General features: G+C 41.3%; 1 protein-coding gene across 1 annotated transcript in view; it reads right to left on the bottom strand.

The window, feature by feature from the left end:
• Positions 1-13,810, bottom strand: part of B3GALNT2 (beta-1,3-N-acetylgalactosaminyltransferase 2) — a 75,260-nt gene extending 61,450 nt beyond the window's left edge. Inside the window, exons 1-2 of the mRNA XM_042961311.1 lie at positions 13,720-13,810; positions 13,423-13,499 (exon numbers count right to left, since the gene is read on the bottom strand). The gene's annotated coding sequence lies outside the window, so the exon portion shown is untranslated. The remainder of the gene's footprint in view (positions 1-13,422; positions 13,500-13,719) is intronic.
• Positions 13,811-15,662: the final 1,852 nt, after the last annotated feature.

Below are 15,662 nucleotides of genomic sequence, written 5' to 3'. Positions count from 1 at the left end.
GAAGGCCAGAGGGCAAGAATGGTATTTGAGAACACCTAGGCAAAAATAAGTAAGTAATTAAAACAAACACTCCCCAGATAGTGATGACATCATGATTAGGAAAATGCAAGCAATGTGGCATGACCCTAAGAGAGTTAGGACTGGGAAATGGGGAGAAGGCGATCAGAAAACAGGCCAGATCATCATGTGCTATGCTAAGGAATCTGGATTTTATCTGGAAAACTCTAGGGATGAATTTTTTTTTTCTGACTACAAAAGTAATACATGATGATAAAAAGGAATTTGGAAAGTATAGAAAAATATAAAGAAGAAACGAAATCATACCACATAAAAACTATATACTTTCTTTTTGGCATTTTCATTAAAAAATTTTGCAAACATACTACAAATAGGAGTTTACATCCATTTATTTCATCTAACGTATAAGCATTTCACATTTACTTAGCAGTCTTAGAAAATGTCTTTTAATCATTTAATCATTTGTTCATATTATAATTTCTAACCTGGTCCCCTATTATTGGACATATGGGTTGTTTCCATTTTTCCAGTATAACAAATATTATTAGCACTTCTACGCCTAAAACTTCACCCACATTTCAGATGACATCTTTTTAAGATATTATCTTAAGGCTCCTTGTTCCTCCTGGCATTGTGTCAATGTGTACGTTTGCCTCTACCAAGTAGGTTTCTGTCCCATCCCACATAACCTAGCATTTAAAAAAAAGTCTTTCCTGGGACTCCTGGGTGGCTCAGTCAGTTCCGTGTCTGACTTCGGCTCAGGTCATGATCTCGCAGATCATGGGTTCGATCCCCACATTGGACTCTGTGCTGACAGCTCAGAGCCTAGAGCCTGCTTCGGATTCTGTGTCTCCCTCTCTCTCTGCCACTCCCCTGCGCGCTCTCTCTCTCTCTCTCTCTCTCAAAAATAAATAAACATTAAAAATTTTTTTAAAAGTCTTTCCTAATTTAAGGACAAAGCATTTTTTCATTAATGAAATTGAGTATTTTATATTTATTACCTGCTTCTATTTCTTCTTCTGTAAATTATCTATGCATTTTGCTTTTACCCATTTTGAATGAGCTCTTTTTGAGAGACAGACTGCGAGCAGGGAAGGAACAGAGGGAGAGGGAGACACAGAATCTGAAGCAGGCTCCAGGCTCTGAGCTGTCAGCACAGAGCCCGACGTTGGGCTTGAACTCACAAACTGCAAGTTCACGACCTCAGCCGAAGTCGGACGTTCAACCGACTGAGCCACCCAGGTGCCCCCCCCCCATTACTCTCTTCTTTATCACTTCTCACCCTCTAACATACTGTCCAGTTTACTTATTTCGTCTATGGTTTACCCATCTATGATTCTCCCCTCCATTTTGTTCACGGATATATCCCAGAATCTGAAGCAGTGACTGGCACTTTGTGGGTGATCCATACATTTTTTTTTGAATGAATGAATGAGTTTGGGAGCCCTTATCAAGTTGATTGTAGTAGAATTCACGGGGTGTGGTTACTCAGGGAGAGTGTACAAGGACAGAGACGTGAGCATTTAGGTGCAAGCAGACGAAGAGGTTACAAAGCCCACTGAGAAAAAGCCAGAATGCAGGAGAAAAACAGGAGATGGTGTCACAGAAGACAAGAGGTGAGCTGGGAGGGGGGAACACGCAACCGGGTACAGTGTTGTCAATATACGAAGCAAGGGAAAGGCTTACGGAATGAATGTCCTCCCCCCAAATTCATCTAATCCCACACGTGATGGACTTTCGGGTGGGACCTCTGGGAGGTCATTAGGTCCTGAGAGTGGAGCCCTCATGGTAGGATTAGTGTCCTCACAACAGGAGGCCATAGAACTGGGTCAGTCCCTTTCAATGATTGATACGACAAGTTGGCTCGTCTACAACCCAGGAGAAGGCTCTCACCGGAACCCAACCGAGCTGGCATCCTGACCTCAGACTCCCAGGCTCCAGAACTGAGAGAAGTACATTTCTGTTGTTCATCAGCCACCCAGTCTGTGGTACTCTTACAGCGGTGCCCACTGGCTAAGACAAAGACAGAGAAGTGTCCAGGGATTGGGTGGTTCGCAGGTCACGGGTAGTTTCAAGGAGTAGTCAGAGCAGAAGCGAGGGGCCTGTGGTACTGTGAGGTGAGGAGAGGAAGGTTACGGCACAGTGATGTAGAAATAGTGTACAGATCCCTTTTTCAAGAAGCTTAGATGTAAAGATAGGAAGGAGAAAGATTGGAGCTGGAAGGAGGTTCAGACTGGAGAAGTGTGTGTGTGCTTTTAGGTGGGAGAGATGAGACTAACTTGAATATTTTACTTATTTTAATGTTTATTTTTGAGAGAGAGAGACAGAGAGAGAGAGAGAGCGAGCGCATGCATAAGCAGGGGAGGGGCAGAGAGAGAAAGAGACAAACAGAATCCGAAGCAGGCTGCCCACACTGTCAGCACAGAGCCTGGGGCTCAAAATCACAAACCCTGAGATTGAGACCTGAGCCAAAGTCAGATGCTTACCTGACTGAGCCACCCGGGAGCCCCAAACTTGAGTATTTTAAATGATGCAAGGAAAGAACCAGTAGAACTGTATAATTAATCATCCAAATCAGAGTTTTGAGAGAAAAAGGGGACAGGACAAATGCTACATTGGCTGGATCATCCCAAGACAACAGGGACTTTCAGGAAACGTTACAGTAAACCAGGGCACATGGTCCCCCTTTCCAAAGCTCAGGTTCTCTGCCCATCGTCATTCCTTTGTGCACTCAGCAGGCGATTACATTTTCTAACTGTAGGTGGCAGCAAAAAGCTTGCCTCTTGGGGGTTTTCTGGGGAGGGGTAAGGGGTGGATGGCAACTAAATATGGATAAAAGTTAGTTTAGCCACAGGTTGTACGTTCAAAATAGGAGCCTTCAATTTAGATTTTACTTGGGAAAATTCATTTTGTACCTTTTTCGAAAAGAAGCATCTCTCTTGGCTCTCAAAGAGGAAACAATACGTGAGCAATTATAAAATAACATTAGTTGTGTCGTGGAGTCACTTTTTCTATTCTTCTTTTTAATCATTTTATCCATTTTTCCCATTTTATTGGGAAATAACTGATATACTTCACTGCACAAGTTTAAGGCACACAGCATGATGGCTCGTTTACATACACTGTGAAGTGATTATTGCAATAAGTTAACATCCATCATCTTATATAGATACAATAAAAAGAAAAAAAATGTTTTTCTTCTTGTGATGAGAACTCTTAGGATTTACTCTCTTAATAACCTTCCTATACAGCACACAGCAGTGTTAGCAATAGTCACCACACCATACATTACATGCCTAGTATTTATTTTTCTTATAACTAGAAGTTTGTACCTTTGACCCCCTATGTCCAATTCCCCCCGGGCACCACCTTTTGCCCCTGGTAACCACATGTCTGATCTCTTTTTCTATGAGTTTGTTTTTTTAGATCCCACACATAAATGAGATAATTTGTCTTTCTCTGTCTTACCTATTTCACTTAGCACAATGCCTTCAAGGTCCAGCCATGTTGTTGCAAACAGATTTCCTCATTTTTTATGGCTGAATAATATTCTATTGGGTGTATATTTATATATTGTGGATATGTTATGCCATATAAATATACAATACATTGCATATTCTGTATATATATGTGTATATATATATATGTGTGTATATATATATATACATATATATATATACACACATATATATATATACACATACCACAACTTCTTTATCCATTCACCCATTGATGGATGCTTGGGTTGTTTCCATGTCTTGGCTGTTATAAATAATGCTGTTGTGAATATGGAGGGTCCATACGTTTTTGACTTAGTGTTTTTGTTCCTTTGGATATGGTTCCAGAAGTGGAATTGCTGGATCGTAGTAGTTCCTAGTAGTTCTTTTTTTTTTGGTTTGTTTTTTTTTTTGAGGATCCATCATATGGTTTTCCATAGTGGCTGCACCAATCCATATTCCCACCTACAGTGTACAAAGTTTCCCTTTTCGCTACATCCTCATGGGGATGAGAGAGAGGGGAACAGAGGATCCAAAGCAGGCTCTGCACAGACAGGCTGACAGTAGCGAGCCCGACGTGGGGCTTGAACTCACCAACTGCAAGATCGTGACCTGAGTCGAAGTCGGAAACTCAACCAACTCAGCCACCCAGGCGCCCCACCTCTTGTCTTTTTGATGATGGTCATTCTAACTGAAGTGAGGGGATACTTCATTGTGGTTTTGATTTGCATTTCCCTGATGAAGAGTGATGTTGAGCATCTTTTCATGTGCCTGTTGCCCTTTCCTAGATCTTCCTGGAAAGATGTCTATTCAGGTCCTTTGCCTATTCTTTTGATTGCGTTATTATAATTATACTATTGTTATCTAGTTGTATGAGCTCTTTATATATTTTGTATATCACCCCTTATCAGATATATGGCTTCTTTTATTGTATAGAAGCTCTGTAGTTTGATTTTGTCCATTTATTTTTTATTTTGTTGCTTGTGCTTTAGGTGTCATAACCAAAACATCATTACCAAGGCCCATGTGAAGGAGCTTTATTCCTTTATTCATGGTTTTGGGTCTTACATTTAAGCCTTTAATCCATCTTGAGGCAAATTTTGTCAGTGGTATAAGATAGGGGTCCAGTTTCATTTCTTCCCATGTGAAGATCCAATTACCCCAGCACTATTTATTGAAGACTCTTTTCTCCACTGAATAGTCTTGGTGGCTCTCTTGTCAAAAATTAGTTGACCATATATGCTTGGGTGTTTTTTTCCTGGCCTTTTGATTCTATTCCACTGATCTATTTGACTTTTTATGCTAGCATTATACTGTTTTGATTACTAAAGCTTTATACTACAGCTTGAAATCAGGGAGTGGGATAACTCCTACTTTGTTCTTCTTTCTCAGGATTTCTCTGGCTATTCAGGGTCTTGTGCAGTTTTCACATAAATTTTAGGAGTGTTATTTTGTGCTTCTGCAAAAATGCCACTGGGATCTTGATAGGATTGCACTGAATCTATGGATGACTTTTGGTGGTATTGATATTTTAACAATATTAATTCTTCTAATTCATGAACACAGGATACCTTCCCATTTATTTGGGTCTTCTTTGATTTCTTTTGGTAATGTCTTACAGTTTTTAGAGCAGAGATCTTTCACTTCCTTAATCTTTCATTGTTTTCGATGCTACTGTAAAAGGGATCAATTTATTTCTTTTTCAGCAAATTCATTGTCAGTGTACAGAAACACTACTGACTTTTATATGTAAATTCTGTATCCTGCAACTTTGCTGAATTTATTGATGAGATCTAAGAGCTTTTTGGTTGAGTCTTCAGGATTTCCTGTATATTAAATCATATCATCTGCAAATAGAGACCATTTTACTTCTTCCCTTCCAGCTCTGATACCTTTTATTTCTTTTTATTGCCTGATCTAGCTAGGACTTCAGTACTAGATTGAATAGGAGTGGTGAGAGTGGGCACCCTTATCTTGTTCCTGATCTTAGAGGAAAAGCTTTCAACCTTTCACCATTGAGTATGATGTTAGCTGTGGACTTGTCATATATGGCCATTATTTTGTTGAGATATGTTCCTTTTATGCCTGATTTGTTAAGAGGTTTTATCATGAACGGATGTTGGATTTTGTCAAATGCTTTTTCTACTCTATTGAGATGATCATGTGATCTTTTTCATTCCATTAATGTGATGTATCACATTGATTGATCTGGGTATGTTCAACTATCCTTGCATCCCAGGGATAAACCCCACTTGATCATGATGAATAATCCTTTTAATGTGCTGCTGAATTCAATTTGCTACTATCTTATTGAGAATTTTTGCATCTATATTCATGAAAGGAATTGGCTGTAGTTTTCTTTTTTAATAATGTCATTGTCTGGTTTTAGTTTCAGGATGATGCTGGCCTCATAGAATGAGCTTGGGAATGTTCTCTCCTCTTCAATTTTTTTTTTGGAAGAGTTTGAGAAGGATTGGTATCAATTTTTTTAATGTTTGGTAAAACTCACCAGTGAAGCCATCTGGGCTTTTCTTTGTTGGGAGATTTTTGATTACTGATTTGATCTACTTATTTTTAAAAAAAATTTTTTAACGTTTATTTATTTTTGAGACAGAGAGAGACAGAGCATGGACGGGGGAGGGGCAGAGAGAGAGAGAGAGGGAGACACAGAATTCAAAGCAGGCTCCAGGCTCTGAGCCATCAGCCCAGAGCCCGACGCAGGGCTCGAACTCACGGACCGCGAGATCGTGACCTGAGTTGAAGTCGGACGCTTAACCGACTGAGCCACCCAGGCGCCCCTGATCTACTTATTAATAACTGGTCTATTCAGACTTTCTATTTCTTTCTGATTCAGTCTTGGTTATTCATATGCTTCTAAGAATTTTTCCATTTCTTCTGGGTCATTTAGGTTGTTGGTGTACAATTGTTCACAGTAGCCTCTATGATCCTTTGTATTTCTGTGGTAACAGGTGTAATGTCTCCTTCTCCACTTACAATTTTGTTTTGGGTCTTCTCCCTTTTTTCCTTAGTTAGTCTAGCTAATTGATTAGTCTGTCGAGTCTGTTTATCTTTCCAGAGAACCAACCCTTAGTTTGGTTAATCTTTTCTATTGCATTTCTGTGCTCTATTTATTTCCGCTCTAATATTTATTATTTCCTGTCTTCTGCTAACTTTGTCTTAAAAGGAATTTCTTTTTCTTGTTCCCTGAGGTGTAGAGTTAGGTTTTTTATTGGGACTCTTTCTTGCTTGTTAATGTAGGTGTTTATTCCTATCAACTTCCCTTAGAATTGCCTTTGCTGCATCCCACGAGTTCTGGCATATGTGTTTTTTTTTTTATTTGTCTCAAGAAACTTTTAAATTTCCCCTTTAATTTCTCCTTTGACCCACTGTTGTTCAGAAGAATACTGCTTCATTTCCATGTGTTTGTAGTTTTTCCAGTTTTCCCCTTGTTATTGATTTCTAGTTTGTTGCCGTCGTAGTTAGAGAAGATATTTGGTATGATTTCAGTCGTCTTGAGTTTGCTTTTTTTGTGGCTAACATACGGTCTAGCCTAGCAAATATTCTACGTGAGCATGTATTTTGCTATTGTTGGATGGAATGTTTTGGATATGTCTGTTAGGTCCATTTGGTCTACAGTGATGTTCAAACCTGCTGTTTCCCTACTGAATCTCTGGATGACCTATCGATTGTTGACAGTGGGGTATTAAAGTCCCCAACTATTATTGTATTACTGTTTATTTCTCCTCCTAGCTGTTAGTTTTTGCTTTATATATTTAGGTACTCTGACATTGGGTGAACAAATATTTACAACTGTTCTGTCTTCTTAATGGATTGAGAGCTTTATCATTATGTAACGAGCTTCTTTTTACCATTTTGAGTTTAAAGTTTATTTTGTCTGATATAAGTATAGCCACCCCTGCTTTTTTGTTGTTTGTTGTTACAGTTCCTTGAAATGACTTCTTATATCCCTTCACTCTCAATCTGTGTGTGTCTTTAAGGCTAAAGTGAGTTGCTCATAGGCAGCACGGCACTGGATCTTGTTTTTTTAATCCATTCAGACATTCTATGCCTTTTTTTCTTTAAGAGAGAGAGAGAGAGAGAGCGCATGAGCAGGGGAGTGGGGTAGAGGGAGAGAGGGGGAGAGAGAGAATTCCAAGCAGGCTCTGCTCAGCACAGAGCCTGATGTGGGATTCAATCCCATGATCTTGGGATCATGATCTAAGCTGAAATCTAGAGTCAGACGCTCAACTGACTGAGCCACCCAGACACCCCTTTTCTATGTCTTTTGATTAGAGAACTTCATCATTTTACGTTTAAAGTAATTACCAATAGGTAAGGACTTACCTTTTCCATTTTATTAATTATTTTCTGGTTGTTTTATAGATCCACTGTTCCTGGTTTCTTATCCTGCTATCTTTTTGTGTGTGTGTTGATGTCTTTTGGTGTCAGTATGCTTTGATTTCTTTATCTTTTTTTTTTTTTTTTTTTTGTATAATTGCTATAGGTTTTCCCCTTGTGGTTACCATAAGGCTTACAACCCCATATTTTTTTTTGTAAATTTTTTTTTTCAACGTTTATTTATTTTTGGGACAGAGAGAGACAGAGCATGAACGGGGGAGGGGCAGAGAGAGAGGGAGACACAGAATCGGAAACAGGCTCCAGGCTCCGAGCCATCAGCCCAGAGCCTGACGCGGGGCTCGAACTCACGGACCGCGAGATCGTGACCTGGCTGAAGTCGGACGTCCAACCGACTGCGCCACCCAGGCGCCCCACAACCCCATATTTGAAGCTGATAAACATTAAGTTCAGTAGAATTCCTAAACTTTATACTTATACTTCTCCTCCCCCTCACATTTTAGGTTACTGCTGTTACAATTTACACATTTTTTTATATTGTGTAACTAACGACAGAGTATTGTAGTTATGGTTGCTTTTACTATGCTCATGTTTTTTAACTTAAAATTTTTTTTTAATGTTTATTTATTTTGAGAGAGAGAATGAGCGTGCAAGTGAACAGGGGAGGGGTTGGAGAGAGAGGGAGAGAGAGGATCCCAAGCAAGCTCTCCACCATCAGCACAGAACCCAACACAGGTCTTGAACTCACAAACTATGAGTTCATGACCTGAGCCAAAATCAAGAGTAGGATGCTTGACTGACTGAGCCACCTTGGCACCCCCATGTGTTTTAGCTTTTAACATAGAATTATGTTAATGAATAAGTGAATTATGCACCATTACCAAATTACAGAATCTGACTTTGACCATAAATTTACTATTACAATGAGTTTTACTACTTTTCTGTTTTTATGATGTTAATTGGTATTCTTTTATTTAAAAAAAAATTTTTTTTAATGTTTATTTATTTTGAGGGAGAGAGAGACAGAGTACAAGCAGGGGAGGGGCAGAGAGAGAGGGAGACACAGAATCCAAAGCAGGCTCCAGGCTCCGAGCTGTCAGCACAGAGCCCGACGTGGGGCTCGAACTCACAAACTGTGAGATCATGACCTGAGCCGAAGTCGGACACTTAACCGACTGAGCCACCCAGGCGCCCCAGTGTCCTTTTATCTCTGCTTAAAGAACTCCCTTTAGCATTTCTTGTAAGGCAGATCTAGTAGTAATGAACTCCCTCAGTTTTGTTTGTTCGGGAAAGGGGTTGTTTTTTGTTTTGTTTTTTATATTTTTTTAAATAAGGCCCCATGCCCAGTGTGGGGCTTGAACTCACAACCCTGACATTAAGAGTTGCACACTTTACTGAATGAGCTAGCCAGGCATCCCTGGGAAAGTCTTTATTCCTTTTTCATTTCTGAAGGACAGCTTTGCTGAGTACAGTATTCTTGGTTGACAATTTTATTCATTTTTTTTAAGATTTTATTTTTGAGTGTTCTCTACACCCAATATGGGGCTTGAACCCATATTGTCCAGAAGAGGATGTCAGAGTCCTGACATCAGGAGTCACACAATCCACTGACTAAGCCAGCCAGGTGCCCCTCTTGGCTGACAGTTTAGTTTTTTTCCTCCAATATTTTGATTAGGCCAACCTATTTTCTGTTGGGCCAAAATGTTGAGAAACTTGTTCATAGTCTGACAAGGGTTTCCTGGTAACTTCTCTCTTTTCTATTTTTGCTTTTCCACTTCTTTCTTTGTCTTGGGAGTTTTGACAATTGAATTATAATGTATCTTGGGGCGGCTCTATTTAGGTCCAACCTATCTGGAGTTCTTTGGGCCTCATGGATCTGGATGTCCATTTCTCTTTCCAGGTGTGGGAAATTTTTAGCCATTATTGCTTTATTTATTTTTTTTTTAATTTTTTTTTAAACGTTTATTTATTTTTGAGACAGAGAGAGACAGAGCATGAACAGGGGAGGGGCAGAGAGAGAGGGAGACACAGAATCCGAAACAGGCTCTAGGCTCTGAGCTGTCAGCACAGAGCCCAACACGGGGCTCGAACTCACAGACCGTGAGATTGTGACCTGAGCCGAAGTCGGACGCTTAACCGATCAAGCCACCCAGGCGCCCCAGCCATTATTGCTTTAAATAGATTTTCTGACCCTTCCTCTTTTTCTGCTCCTTTTGGAATTCCCATAATATGAATGCTGCTTCTGTTCATTGTGCCCCATATATCTTGCAGTTTTCTTTACTCTTTTTCATTCTTTTCCCTTTTGTTTTGTTTTTTTGTTTGTTTGTTTGTTTTTTTGCTCCTCTGACTGCATAATTTCTGATATCCTATCTTCCTGGCTGCTGATTCTTTCTTCTGCATGGTTCTTATTTTGAAATTCTACTGAATTTTCCAGTTCAGTTACTGTATTTTTCAGCTGTAGGATTTTTTTTTTTTTTATGGTGTCTACTGCTTTTTTGATCTTCTCCTTTTGTTCACACAGTTTCCCCAACTTTTCTGTCTCTGTGTGTTCTTGTGGATCATTTTTCAAGAGGATTATTCTGAAATTCTTTGTCTGACAGTTCATAGATCTTCATTTCCTTAAGACCAGTTATTAGAGTTTTACTAGTTTCCTTTAGTGGTTTTTTGCAATTCTTGATTCCTTACATTGCTGCCTACACAGTTGAGTCATCAGGCTCCTCGTCCGGACTTTATAGTTTTACTTTGGCAGAGACAGAGCTCTTCACCAGTCAGCTCAGTTTGGGTTTCTGGGTGTGTCTGCTGGTAATGTCCTTGTGCAAGCGGGGCCTGCTATTATGGTCTATTTTGGGGCAGAGCAAGCTCTGGGGTTAGGGATGGGAGGGTGGGGAGAGCCAGTGGCTGAGAATCAGTGGATAGGGCTGTGGGCTTGGTTCCCTTCCCAAGCGAGGCTGTAAGTCGCCTGGGCTCTCTGGGCAGACTTACTAGATGGTTGCAACTGTACTATATTCAGTGGTGGATGGGACTATGCATTAGCCTCCCTGCCCTGGCTGGGCAGCAGGATGAGCCCCAGGGCCTGTATGACTGACTGGTGAATCAGGCAAGAGCATGCAATGAATTCCCGGGTCAGGTGAGACTACCAGTTTTGTTCCGCAGATGGGGGAAGCCATGGGCTGTGCCCTCTGTTCAAAGGCTACTGCGCGTAGGGCTGCTGAACGGGCTTCACAGCTCTCTGTGTGCTCTGGTAAAGTTCCCTGGTTGGGCCGGCTGACGGCCTTATCCAGCAATGAGCGGGGCTATGGGAGAAGCAGCTCTAAAACTGGTAAAGCTCTTTGATGATTGTCTTAACTTAAGCCTCCCTGCATCCCAAGTTCCCTGCTAAAGAGGGACACCGGTTTGCTCTGGGATGACTGCCTCTGCCTGCCCCTCTCTCGGCTCAAGCACTGCTGGGCTGCACAGCTTCCGTGAGTCGTCTGCTGCCTGCTTGGATGGCCCCCTCCCGCCCAAGACCCTCTCCACAGCAGGGGGGCTGTGACTCAGCACTTTGCCTGGGTGTGGGCCAACTGGGCTCTAGGGCTGGCGCAACTTCTCGTCTGGGGATCGGGATCAGGCAGCTCGGCTCCCTGCCAAGCCCCCTGGTCAGAGTGCACCCCGGACTTGCAGATGAACAAAGCCGCAATTGGGGATTACTACAGAGGCACCGCAGGCGTGCACTTGGTCTGTAAAGATCTGTGTGCTGGTTGTTGCGAGTCCTGCCCCCCTTTCTCCATCACAGTCAGATTCCCAGTGATTAAGCAGATTGCCCCGCAATCCCCGTGGTGCAAGGTTAGAGTCGGGGCTCCTTCAGAGGGACTCACAATGCTGGTGGGGGCTGGTTGAGGCTCCTGGGTTCTCTTTTCCTACCAGACACCTGGGGGCTCAGAGACTACCTCTCTGTGTGGTGTGGCCCTGGCCTGGGGGGGAGCAACGTGGTCAACGTGTAGCCATTTCTTTACCCTTATAACACAGTGCATCTTGGTCTCTGAAGCACAGGGGTGCTTTAGCCTCACCTCCCGGTTCTAGGAGTCCCTGAGGTGTCTTCTTGAATAGTTATTGGTTGTTCTTCTTATGAGGAGGAGCAAAGTCAAGAACAACCTATGCCACCACCTTGGTGACGGCACCTTTCCTTTTACCATTAAAAGATAAAATTCCCCAGTGCCTGGGTGGCTCAGTCATTAAGCATCTGACTTCAGCTCAGGTCATGATCTCGTGGTTTGTGAGTTCGAGCCCCCATCGGGCTCTGAGCTGTCAGCAGATTCTGCTTCAGATTCTGTGTCTCCTTCTCTCTCTGCCCCTCCAATGCTCATGCTCTCTCTGTCTCTCAAAAATAAATAAACATTAAAAAATTAAAAAAAAAAAAGGATGAAATTCTTGGGTTGCCTGGGTGGCTCAGTTGGTTAAGTGTTCAACTCCTGTTTTCGGCTCAGGTCATGATCTCACAGTTGGTGAATTCCAGCCCTGTGCTTAGGATTCTCTCTTTCCCTCTCTTTCTGCCCCTCCCCTGCTCACATGCGCTCTCTCTCTCTTTCTCAAAATAAACTTTAAAAAAAGATGAAATTCTGTCTTTCTCCTAATACAGAATAATTTCTATTAATTTTACCACTTCAGGATCAGCCCATGCATTGCCACACACACACACATTCCTTATTTGTATATATAAACTTTTAGTCAACTCCAATTTCGATACATCTTGGGGAACCTTGCTATTGAACACTGTAAATATTTAAAAACTATTACAACTGATGCCAGATTTCTTCTTATCAAAGATAAGACCAGAGATGTCCAAAGATAAAAAATTTTGTAAGTTCAGAATGGCACAGTGAAAGACCACACATTATTCAGGCAATCTTGGGAGAATCTAATGTCATAAAATTTAAAAGTCAGAAAACTCTGTAAGAGAAAAAAGGAGAATATTCTCCACAGGTCCATCAGATAAATCTGAATTCAAAACCCAGATCTGCTATATGATTAGCTATATGACCTTCAGCAAAGAAAGTACTTAACATCTTTAGGTTTCAGATTCCTGATCTATGAAATGAGACTCACAGGGCATACTTCAGTGAGTTGTTTTGAATCTTAAATGAGAAAACATACGGGTAAAGTCTATAAATGTTAGTTTCTCGTTCTCCTCTAGACATGAAAATGAAAGCATCTAAATTAAAATCAGGCATATTAGGGGCGCCTGGGTGGCTCAGTCAGTTAAGCCTCTGACTTCGGCTCAGGTCATGATCTTGCACTCTGAGTTCGAGCCCCACGTCAGGCTCTGTGCTGACAGCTCAGAGCCTGGAGCCTGCTTCAGATTCTATGTCTCCTTCTCTCCCTGCCCCTCTGCCTCTCATGCTCTCTCTCTCTCTCTCTCACACACAAAAATAAACAAACATTACAAAATTTAAAAATTAATAAATAAAAGTAGGCATATGCAAACTTAACCTTTGGAAAATTCATCACAAAAATGAAATTAATTCTACCAACAGCTTTAAAACGAACAAACAAGCAGCAAAAGGATCAGGCATACCTTAATTTGGTAGTTTTTCAACTTTCCATCCCAGATTCCAATTGTTCAAGTACATCTGGACACGGGGAGAAATTTCCCTACAAGGGAATGTGGGGACAAAAGTTGGCATTGTTTAGATTAGGGCCAGCATTCCAACTCCTTCTGCTGAGTCTTCTGCCTTTTTTCATTTAATGAAGTCTATTACTGTGTAACTTCCTCCATTCCCTCTTAGCTTAATGGAAATGCTAAAAGCAATCCCCAATATCAACATATCAAATAGCCTGGGCGGTAGTCTCAGTCCTAGATGAGTCTACCTACCTGCTGTGGGGGCCTTGCTACATTACAGAGGTCATGGTTGCAGACACACCCTTTGGCCAAGGGAGTTGGCAAAGCCAGAGTCACTAATGGCACTGACGACAAACAGGAAGTGTCCGATGACTCTGTAAGACTCCTTAAAATGCCCTTAATACTAGGAAGTTGTGGCTTTCTGCTGATATCATGGGCTAAATTGTTGGGGGTGGTGGTGGTTGGCTTTTTAAGTTTTTAATTCCAGCTAGTTAGCATACAGTGTAATGTTAGTTTCAGGTATACATTATAGTGATTCAACACCTGGTGCTCATCACAGCAAGTGCGCTCCTTACTCCGCATCACCTATTTCACCCACACCCCCCACTTCCCCTCTGGTAACCATCAGTTTGCTCTCTATAATTGAGTCTGTCTTGGGGCGGCTGGGTGGCTCATTCGGTTAAGCGTCCAACTTCGGCTCAGGTCATGATCTCACAGTTCGTGGGTTCGAGCCCCACGTCGGGCTCCGTGCTGACAGCTCAGAGCCTGGAGCCTGCTTCGGGTTCTGGCTCTCCCTCTCTCTCTGCCCCTTCCCTGCTCGTGCTCTGTCTCTCTGTCTCAAAAATAAAGAAAACATTTTTTAAAAGACTGTTTCTTAGTTTGTCTTTCACTTGCTCGTCTGTTTTGTTAAATTTCACATAGGAAAAAATCATACGGCACTTGTCTTTCACTGAGCATTATACCCTTTAGCTCCAACCATGTCATTGAAAACGGCAAGATTTTATTCTTTTTTATGGCTGAATAATATTCCTATCTTCTTTATCCATTCATCAGTTGAGGAACACTTGGGCTGCTTCTATATCTTGGCTGTTGTAAATAATGCTGCTATAAACATAGGGGTGCATGTATCCCTTCAAATTAGTGTTTTTGTATTGTTTGGGTATATACCCAGTAGTGTCATTGCTGGATCCTAGACTAGTTTCTACTTTTGACTAGTTCTATTTTTGACTAGTTCTATTTTGACTTTTTGAGGGAACTTCCATACTGTTTCCCACAGTGGCTGCACCAGTTTGCATTCCTATCAACAGTACACGAGTATTTTTTTCTCCACATGCTCGCCAACACCTGTTGTTTCTTGTGTGGTTGATTTTAGCCCTTCTGACAGGTGTGAGGTGATAACTCATTGTAGCTTTGATTTGCATTTTCCTGACAGTAAGTGATAATGAACATCTTTTCATGCATCTATTGGCTATCTGGATGTCTTTGGAGAAATATCTGTTCACATCTTCTGTCCATTTTTTAACTGGATTATTTGTTTTTGGGGTATTGAGTTTTATAAGTTCTTTATATATTTTGGACACGCACCCTTTATCAGATATGTCATTTGCAAATCTCTTCTCCCATTCCATAGGTTGCCTTTTAGTTTTGTTGGTTGTTTCCTTCACTGTGCAGAAGCTTTTCATTTTGATGCTGTCCCAATAGTTTATTTTTCCTTTTGTTTCCCTTACCTCATGAGACGTATCTAGAAAAAAGTTGCTATGGCTGATGTCAAGGAGGTTACCGCCTATGTTCTCTTCTAGGATTTTGATGGTTTCAGGTCTCACATTTAGATCATCCATCCATTTTGAATTTATATTTTTGTATGGTGTAAGAAAGGGGTCTGGTTGCATTCTCCTGCATGTTGCCGTCCAGTTTTCCCAATACCATATGTGGAAGAGACCGTCTTTTTTCCATTCAATAGTCTTTCCTGCTTTGTCAAAGATTAGATGACCATATAGTTGTGGATCCATTTCTGGGTTTTCTTTTCTGTTCCATTGATTGTGTGTCTGTGTTTGTGCCAGTACCACACTTGTCCTGATGGCTACAGCTTTGTAATATAGCTTGAGGTCTGAAATCATGATGCCTCCAGCTTTGCTTTGCTTTTTCAGGACTGCTTTGGGTATTCGGGGTCCTTTATGGTTCCATACCAATTTTAG

The sequence above is a fragment of the Panthera tigris genome, chromosome D2, assembly GCF_018350195.1.
Source record: "Panthera tigris isolate Pti1 chromosome D2, P.tigris_Pti1_mat1.1, whole genome shotgun sequence".
NCBI classification, from domain to species: Eukaryota; Metazoa; Chordata; class Mammalia; order Carnivora; family Felidae; genus Panthera; species Panthera tigris.
This window is presented reverse-complemented; position numbering and strand designations above follow the sequence as displayed.